This window comes from Belonocnema kinseyi, chromosome 7, assembly GCF_010883055.1.
Source record: "Belonocnema kinseyi isolate 2016_QV_RU_SX_M_011 chromosome 7, B_treatae_v1, whole genome shotgun sequence".
Taxonomy (NCBI): domain Eukaryota; kingdom Metazoa; phylum Arthropoda; class Insecta; order Hymenoptera; family Cynipidae; genus Belonocnema; species Belonocnema kinseyi.
Genome location: NC_046663.1, coordinates 129,843,617 through 129,853,660, shown reverse-complemented (window position 1 = coordinate 129,853,660; position 10,044 = coordinate 129,843,617). Strand labels below are relative to the sequence as shown.

At 30.6% G+C, this 10,044-nt stretch overlaps 1 protein-coding gene across 1 annotated transcript in view; it reads left to right on the top strand.

Annotated features, from left to right (window-relative positions):
• The first annotated feature begins 259 nt into the window (after nucleotides 1-259).
• The window catches only part of LOC117176918, a 175,261-nt gene continuing 165,476 nt past the window's right edge, over nucleotides 260-10,044 (top strand). Inside the window, exons 1-2 of the mRNA XM_033367310.1 lie at nucleotides 260-672; nucleotides 776-1,049. The gene's annotated coding sequence lies outside the window, so the exon portion shown is untranslated. The remainder of the gene's footprint in view (nucleotides 673-775; nucleotides 1,050-10,044) is intronic.

Below are 10,044 nucleotides of genomic sequence, written 5' to 3'. Positions count from 1 at the left end.
ATAGCTGATATGAACTGGGGTATTAGTGAATATTGTTGTTATATATTATTAATATCTTTTTGTGATGTTATTACACCCTCTTGTGTAATATCAATTACGAATGGTAATATTAATTTATAACAACAAAATTACTAATATCAAGTAAAATTATTTATATTCAAATGGCCCGCTCAACGATTAGTTCATCCAGTCGTTGGTAGAGGCTCTGCTATCCTTTTTACGCCATGTTTGTTACCTTGCATTTGCATCGAGTCATCACTCCCGTGCTTAAGATGGTCAGTTAAAGTTATTCGTCTAAAGAGACAGTTGATAGTTTTTTGTGTTGTTGAAGTGACGTTTAGTGAAAAAAATTCGGAATATGGCAGATATTGACAGAATGCTGGATGAGGCTTTAATGAGGCTAGTCCCAATTTTCAACGTGATAAGACTCCGGTTGGATTTTTTGATCCTTGGGTTTTTATAGATGGAGGATCTTTTAAGCCAATCAGAATTAGACCTGGGTTAAATATTGATTGTCCACTTCACTGGTCGCTGTTGCCTGAGGAGCAACAACACAATTTGACTAAAGAAGTTCGAAGGGAGATAGCGATTCAGTCAAAACTTGGTGCTTTCTTAGTTGGAGCCAAGTAATGTGCAATTTGCGATACTTTCGAAAAACATATGTTGTGTTAAGTGAGTAAAAATGAAATATTGAGTTTGTTCAGGTAACGAGAAGATAGAAGAGAACAAAAATTATTTAGAGGGATGATTTCAAATTTATATAATTTTTTTTTAGAACGAGGAAAATCAAGTCTGCTAGACGGGAAAAAATGTCCAAGGCGTTGAAGTGAGAGAGGCGATTCATTTGAAAACCATAATTTTGGAAAATGGTTTGGTATTATTTTGCCCTATAGAGTGGGTACGCCGAAGGACGCGTGATTCTTTTTTAAATAGAAACAAACTAATTCTTAATGTGTCTGAGGCCTTATATAAGCCTTTCGTGGCCTCTAATCGTTTGTGGACGGTTGAAGAAGAATCAAAGAGACAACGCTGGCAAGAGTTTGTCCATGGTACTAGTTTGGGTCCAGAATCCGTTTGAATTCTTATTTCTTGAGTTTTCTTTTTCTTTGTAACCTTACTTAAATGTGGATCTTCGCAAAGATCATAAGTTTCCATTAGCAATTTTAAATTCAACAAAGCTGCTTTATGTGCGGCTATTTCTGAACTAATTCCATTTGTAATTGTAAAATGAATTCCAACTCTACAATAAGAATTGTGAGTAAGGTATGATGCATATTTTGGGTACGTTTTATATACCTAATAAATAAGGTCTAAAAGAGCAGCTAAAAAATTATGGTTTGATATTCGAAAGCTCCTTATTAAATTGTAGTAGGCTTCAGGTCCTCTTGTTTTAATAGTAAGAATAATTTCCTTAGTTGTTTCTGGCTGAGAAATGTTTCTTGCCCAATAATCTACTATATTGTCATTCCAGTCATATACTCCGCACATAATTAAACATGGTAAAAGAGTGTATATGTCGACATGTCTTTCTATTATAGTGTATAGTTCATCAATTCTTTTCTGGTGTTGAATTTCCATAGTATTTTCGTTTTTAAGCCTGGAATTGGAGAGAGTATGAATTTTTAAATAAAATTGATCCAAAATATTTAACAACATTATTCTTGCTTGGACCATTTATTGTTTTGTTTCAGATTACATTTTTTCTTGAATATCAATATGGGACATTTTAAGTTTGTTTATGCATACGATTTTTGATGATTTATTTATTTTAATTATTACGTTTCCATTTCCTAGTATTTCTGAAACTTCATAAGGGTCTGAATAATGATTGTCAAATTTTGTAATTTTTCCTCCTTCTAGTAAAAATACTCTATCTCCTACATTGAAATCTTGAGGGTTAATTTTTTTGTCATAGTATTGTTTCGATTTTTCTTTTACTGCTATCAAATTTTGTCTTGCTATATTTCGAATTTCATGTAATCATGTAATTAATTTGATTGTATAATCTTCGTATGTTTCTAGTTTTTCATGTGATGGTGGTGGTTCACTTGAGGGTTGTCGTGCTATTTTTCCAAAAACTAACTCATATGGGGTACATTTTGTACCTTCATGTATACTTGTATTATAAGAAAATATTGCTAATTCTAACCATTCGTCCCATTCTAAATTTTTATCATCAAATTGTTTTTGATATTCCGCTAATGAATGATGAGACCTTTCAAGTGGTCCGTTTGATTGTGGGTGAAATACAGTTGATTTAAATTGTCGGATTCTAAATCTCTTTGCTAATCTTTTTAATAAATTACTTAGAATATTTTGTCCTTGATTTGTTAATACTCCTTTCGGTGAACCATAAATGCATATAAATCTTTTGATAAATGCGTCGGCTATGGTACTAGCTTGTTGATTTGGAAGGGGTATGGCTAATGAGTATTTTGTAAAATTATCCTGGATGGTCAAAATGTTTAAATTTCCAGATGTTGTTTTAGGAAGTGGACCAACTATGTCCATGGAAATTTTTTCGAAAGCTGTACCGGGTTTATTAGTAATAACCATCGGACTTTTTGTTTTTACGCGAACTCATTTTTTTAATTGACATTGTAAGCATAATTGTATATATTTCTGGATATCTAACTTCATGTTTTCGCAAAAATGTTTCTGTTTTATCCTGTTGTAAGTTTTTGTTACTCCTTTATGACCTCCTACTGCTGACGAGTGTGTTTCTTCAATTAAATGATATCTTGTATCTTTAGTGGGATATTGTGTTATTCCCAAGCAAATAATAACTTTTATAGTTGATTCCGAAAATGATGCTTGCAGTGTATTTAATATTTCCTCCCATGATACGTTATTAACATATGGTGTTTTTGTTATACTGAATGATTTTAATTTGAATTTTTCTGCCAAATTTCGTAGAGAGAATATGCATAGTTTTATATTTTTTAATGTTTCTGTAAGATTATCTTTTATTTCTCCTCCAATTGGTAATGTAATGTGAAATTGCTTACCTTTTTTATTTCTTTCGCGAGTCCTTTTTGAAGTTTAGAAAATTTTGGCAATTGTTGTCGTTTTTCGAGAATGCTGAACCCAAAATTTCAACGTTTTCCTTCGACGGTTTTATAATATGCATAATTATCTTTTCTCATAGACATTTTGTCACGACATTCTACAATATTTTTATTTGAATTCAATCGACTGGATAATGGGATTTCAATAGAGGGTGGTTCCGGGGGTGGACGATTATCTACTGATTCTATCACCTTAAGATTTTCAAAATCATCTTGAAGTGTTGTATCATTAAATTTATTTTTAGGATAATTTTTATTATCATGCTTAAAGTCATAGTTTTCTTCATTATAGTTATCTTCTTTTAAATTTTCTTCATTATCATTTTCCTCATCATCATTAATTTCATTTTCATATCCTTCATCTTCTTCTTCATTATCTTTATCTTCTTCTTTTGATGCACTAGTGTTTGAATAATAATTTTTTTCTTCATCTTCACTGGATTTTTGTAATTCTTCTTTGTTACATTTTCTTATTTTATTTTCTTCAACTTTTCTTTTTTTATAATCAAAATATTCGCAATTCGAGTCTGAGTCTTACATTGTTGGAGTAATTTTTATATTTTCTTTTCTAGGCCTACCTCTCTTTTTAACTACAGGAGTAGGGATGACTTTTTGTTTTTCGTGCATTGATTTGCCTGGTCTACCTTGCTTTTTAATTTATAAATATTCCGATTAAAAATGATCTTTTTCTTTTCTTAAGCTTTCTTCAATATTATTTTCAAAAGCAGGAATTATTTTATGTGAGTCAAGTATAACCTTGCGTGATCTACCTCTCTTTTTGACTTCTAAATTTGCATTTTGAAGTTCTTTCGATTCTTTTTGCTGAAAATGTTCAGCGATTTTTTATTTTCTTCATAATTTTCAGTTGTTTCTAGCGTTCGCTTTCTTAATTTACTTTTTGTCAACTTTTGTTTTTTCTTTCGTATCTTCTGATTTAATAATTCTTCTTCTTGATTTCTTATTTCTTGATTTAATAATTTTTCTTCATGATTTCTTATTTCTTGATTTAATAATTCTTCTGATTGATTTCTTATTTTTTATTTAATAATTCTTCTTCTTGATTTCTTATTTTTTGATTTTATATTCTTCAGGATTGGTTAAATATATATGATTTGCAATTAATGCTTCAGTGTTATTAATTTTCTCAATATTCTCATTCGGGTTTCTGGATAGGGCGTTGGCATTTACATTCATTTTTCCAGCTTTAAAGATTACATCGAAATCGTACTCTGCTAATTTTAATTTCCACCTCGTTACGCGAGAACAAAGATCTTTGCAATTTTGAAACCATACTAATGGCTAATGATCGGTTACTAAGGTGAATTTCCTTCCATATAAATAGGGTCTGAAATGAGTTACATAAAAGACAATTGCTAAAGCTTCTTTCTCGTAGGTTTCGAATTTTCGTTCGCTGTCGCTTAATGATCGTGATGCATATGCTATTGGCTTCTCTTTACCAATTTTTCCTTGAGATAAAATGCCTGCAACTGCATAAGTGGAAGCGTCGGTTGTCAAAACAAAGGGTTTAGCAAAATCAGGTCTTTGTAATAAAGGTTCTTCGCACAATTTATTTTTTAGTGTTTCAAATGCTTTTTGTTGAGTTTCTGTCCATTTAAATTCTACATCTTTTTTAAATAATTTATTAAGTGTGGCTGCTATGTTTGAAAAGGCATCGATGAATTTTCTATAATATCCTGCAAGTCCTATGAATTCTTGTATGTTTTTAGGTTTTTTCGATATGGGGAAATTTCTTACTGCTTCTAATTTTCTAGTATCTGACCTAACTCTTTCTTTATCAATGACATGTCCAAGATAAACTACTTTTGGACGTAAGAATTCGCATTTATCTGGCTGTAGTTTTAAATTTGCTTCTTTTAATCTATTTGCTAATTTCGTAAATTTTTCTTCGTGTTCTTCTAAGGTATTTGCGTAAAGGACTATGTCCTCCAAATATAAAAATAATTCGATTCCTTGAAGGCCGGCTTAAACGAGATCCATTAAACGTTGGAAGGTTGCAGGTGCATTCTTTAAACCGAAAGGCATGTGTTCGAACTTACATTGTCCGTAGGGCGTTGAAAAGGCAGTTTTGTGTGAGTCTTCCGGACTCATTATTATTTTATGAAAACCACTGGCCAGGTCACAGACCGAGAAGTATTGTGCTTTTCCTAACTGATCTAAAATATCTGTGATATTAGGGCGTGGAGAACAATCTCCTATAGTTTTTTCATTTAATTTGCGATAATCTAAAACCATTCGTCATTTTATATTTCCGTGGGAATCCGGTTTTTTAAGTACGAGAAAAGCAGGGGAATTATAAGGTGATTGAGATGGCTTCACAATTTTAATTTTTATTAATTCATTGACCTGTCTAGTTATTTCTTCTCTTTGAATTTGGGGAAGTCTATATTGTCGCGTAAATATGGATTGACTATCTCCTATAGGGATACTGTGCCTTAGTACGCTAGTTGCTTCAAGAGGTTCATCTGGGATTTGGAAAATGTCTTTATTGTTAATAATAAGTTTCTCAACATGAGTATATTCTTCTTAATTTAAATGTTCTAAACGTAATAATTTCTTTATGTTTTCGAGTTTATTTTCTTCGGAAATGTTTAAAATATGATGAAAATGAACTTTTTGATTACATTTAGTATCAAAATAGTTAAATTTATGTTCAAATTGTTATAATTCTATATTTTGAGTTTCTTTTTCATTTGAAGTTTGCGTATAATAATCTGATATTTCCATTTCGTCGAAATCTAAAAGTTCTACTGTAGGGACTTTAATTTCAACTAGATAAGGACAAGTATTTGCAATTTTAAGATAAGCTTTACCATTATTATTTTTTACTGCTGCCTTTCCTAAAAATATTCCACTATTTGGTAAAAGTTCTGGAATAAAACCGGTTTCTTTTTCATTATTTTAAACATGGACATAGAAGTCCAAAATTGTTCTTGCTGGGATTGTAATTACATCTTGAGTATCAAAAGGATGTTTTTCATTTATTTCTAATTGTCTCTGTTCGAAGTTTATTTTTACATTATTGTTTTGAAAAAATTATGTTCCTATAACGCCATCGTGATCCATTGGGAATTATATTAAAAATTGTTAGAATTTAAAAAATATTTATTGTTATTTGACCAAGAGTGTATACTGGGTGTTCGTTAATTCCTGTTAATTTTAAATAATTTTTTTTATTTATTTTTATGAATGATTCGACTGATTTTTCTTTAATTAAATTGGGACCAGCTCCTGTATCGACCGTTAATCTTACAGGATTTTTTAAACCGTTTGATGATAGTGTTATATGAGGGATGGTATTAGTAACACTTAAATTTATTTTTGCAGTTTTTTCTTCTTTATTATTTTCAGAATTAGAATTGGATGCATTGGATTCTTGATTTAGGCCTTCCTCTGATCAACCTGTCTGGGAAGGGCACTGGAGTTTTCCAGATTTAACTGTTGTGCAGGATTTAATTGTTGATGTTGTTCTTGTTCTTGATATTGATTGTTATATTGTCTTTTACGTCAATCATTAATTATATGACCCGGTTCTTTTCAATAATAGCATATTATTTTATTTTCTTGTGTGAAATTAGGTTTAGACTGGTTCTTTGATTTTGAGAATAATTGGGCGAAAATTGTCTTTGATTTTGAGAATGATTAGGAAAAAATTGTCTTTCATTTTGAAAAATTTTAGGAAAATATTGTCTTTCAATTTGAATATTATTAGAAAAAATTTGTTTCATATGCCATATGCCCAATCTTTCCACAGAATTGACATAATGTGACATATTCGTGAATAACATTAACTTTATTAGTTTGGATTTTATTTTCTGTTATTTCATCTGGTTGAGGATAGTTTGATCTTTTTCTTAATTCTTCTGTTGCGGCAATTGATCTTTCTATGTCTAATGCGCTGTTAACTGTTTCTGAAAATGATTGTGACTTTTGTATTCTTATTTGAAGTTCTGTTCTTAAACCTCTAATAAAACAATCGACTGCGTATTTTTCTAATTCTTCTATAAAATTGTCTTTAATTTTATTGTCTTCTACTATTGAAATAATTTTATTTTTTGCTTTATACTCATCACTAATTTTATCTGAGATTTCTTTTAATCTAGTTGCATAGGAAAGTGCTTTTTCGTTTTCCCATTGATAAATGTTACCTAATTCTCCTTGAAGTTGATAAACTGTTTTTAATGGTGCGTATACTGTTTTTAGTTTATTTATTAGTTTATCAATCGTATTGTAGGTATACCCATATATGCATTTTCGGGCATCCCCTGCAAGATTACTTCTAAGAAGTTTAACTAGGTTTGTTTCTACTTCTACACATGGTAGCATGGACCTTGCTTCTTTGCATGCCTCAACAAAATGACTAAAAGGGACGTTATTTGTTCCGTCAAATAATGGAATGACCTCTAATGCGTCTTTGAGTGAGACCTGTTGGTTAGTAGGCAGTTTATTCATGTTTGACGTTTGTGGGTCAAAGTTTGAGTCTGATTGAATTTTTACTTTCGGTATAATATGTTCCTGTTTTAGTTGAATTTCTTTAAATTATTGTTGTGGAAATGGATTTGAATCGCTAAAATAATTTTCTTTATTTAAAGGATCTTTCCGTGTATTATCAATTATTGTTGAATTTGCTCTATTTTGGCCCTCACTATTTATGTTGAAATTTGTGATTGTCACGTCGTTCAATGTGTAGTTTTCTAAAGTTTCATTTTGAAAATTTTTTGAATTTGAGGGAAAAATTAAGGTTTTATCCTCGAAACTTGAATTAATTAGAGAATTTTAACATTAAATTTGAGATTCAGAAGTGATTTCTGAAGTATCGTTAGTACCAGGTGTGATAATTATTGAATGGTTTTGAAATTCTGTGCCTAAATAAGCTTTTGAATTTTTTCGAATATTTTTTGGAAACTGTTGATTATTCGCAATTATTTTTGCTAGTTCAGGATTTTGTAAAGCTTGAAGGCGTGTTATTATGAAAATAAGTTGAAATTAATTTGCTCAATACTGAGAGTTTATACACAATTTTTTAGAAATGATATGTTGGGGGTACAGGGCAGAAATATAAATGGTACAGGTTATAAATACAGGTATTATAAATTCAGATATAAATAGTATAAGTACAATTCTTAAAATTAACAAATTTTTTGCATTCCGTTGATTGCCCTGTGCTTTTTTTGTTTTGTTTTATTTTCAAGAAAATATTCAAAAAGTAAATTAAATTTTCATAATTAAAAAAAATTTTGAAAAATTGTTAATATTTAATTTTAAAATACTGGAAAAAAAAAATTTTGAGAAAATTTTTAAAGTAAAAAAAAATTTGGTAGTTATCTTGGTTATCGGTAGTTTTTAATTTCCGCGGCCGATGCACAAAATTAATAACGAGGTATGTTACGTCCTACTAGGCAGAAACTTACCTTGTTAAAAATAATTATTTAAAAGGTTTTTCGATTTTGAACTAAATCTAGGATTTCGAAACAGGGATGAGAATAACTTCCAAAGGTGAAGATAACTACACACTATTCTACAAATAACTTGAAATGCAACTGAATATGTAATATTTAAAAGTTTATTAAATTAAAGAAATTACAGGTTTAAAGAGAGATAGCTAACTTGAAAATATTGAAAAGGATTATGTTAATATTTGACTTAATTTTAAAATGTAGTGGTATTTTTAATTTGAAATTTGATTTGCACTGGAGTCTCACAGGTAGCAGAAACTCTTCATTCCAGATCTCCACCTTAAAATAAAGGTAGATCTTAAAGATTGAGCTTTAAAGAAATGGTAAATATTTTCAGTTCTTAACTCGTTGATTAAACTTACCAATTTTTATAATCCAAATCGCACTTGTAAAACTGGGGATTGCTGAAATATTTTAAGATCCCTTTAAAACTGGTATTTTCCTACTCGATGAGATTTGCTGTCGTTGGCTCGGAAGGATTCAAGTAGTCGTGCTGGTGCTTGCTGGTTAACAGGTGGGCCTGATCGTCCTTCTGGTGATTCACCGTAACGATGATTGACAATGAGTATTGTCAAAGGAGCCTGTAAGTGTGCAGGTAGCCTCGACTCTTCTGCTGGTACTCAGGGCTAATAATGGTTGACAATGGTATTGTCAAAAAGGGATCTTCTGTGTAAAGTTTCACTTATTTGAAAGGGTTTTGAAATTCTAATCGACTTAAGTTCGATTGAATTTCAAAAGCACAACACTGATTCTACTTTCATGCTGAAATTTGTTTTTCGACAATTTGGAAATAGTTTCCAAATAACCGGAGTCTTTTAATTAATATAATAGTTTGAGATTTACGTCGTTGTACTCTAGGGCAGAGCTTCCGCCCGATTTGAAATTCGATGTCAGACTGACTTTTGATTCAGATTCTGGGTTTATATATGTTAGATTCTGTTGCGATCAGAACCAAAAACTTGACGGCGAGGGGACGACACAATTGATATCAATTGATTTTTATGTATATCCAAGAGTCTATATCTGAAGGCGTAGAATCGGGGTGCAGTACCTTGAGTCCAAGAAACTGGCCATTGTGCCACCCTCTTTAATATTTCGTGGCTGACTTTTATGAGCAGCGGTTGAAGATTTGCAGACGAGAAATCATTGTATTTTGGCGGTGGATTGAAAGTAAAGATGTACAAAATGCGTAGTTTGTACAACGATGTTTACAATATTGATTTTAACATATTGGATAATAATAAATATGCACGAGTTTGTGCGTTTTTATGAGAACATAATCCTTTCTTTTCATAATTATTAGTGTAAATTATAAGTATAAATATAGCGATGATTAATAATATAAGGACCTGCCATTATATTGAAGAAATTTTCTCATAAAAATAAAATTTTTATATTATAAACACATTAAATGAACGTATTTAATGAATCGGGCATCTACGGACGAAAAAATTCATTTTTTTCTATATCAGTCGATGTTAAATTTATCATGAAGATCCCAA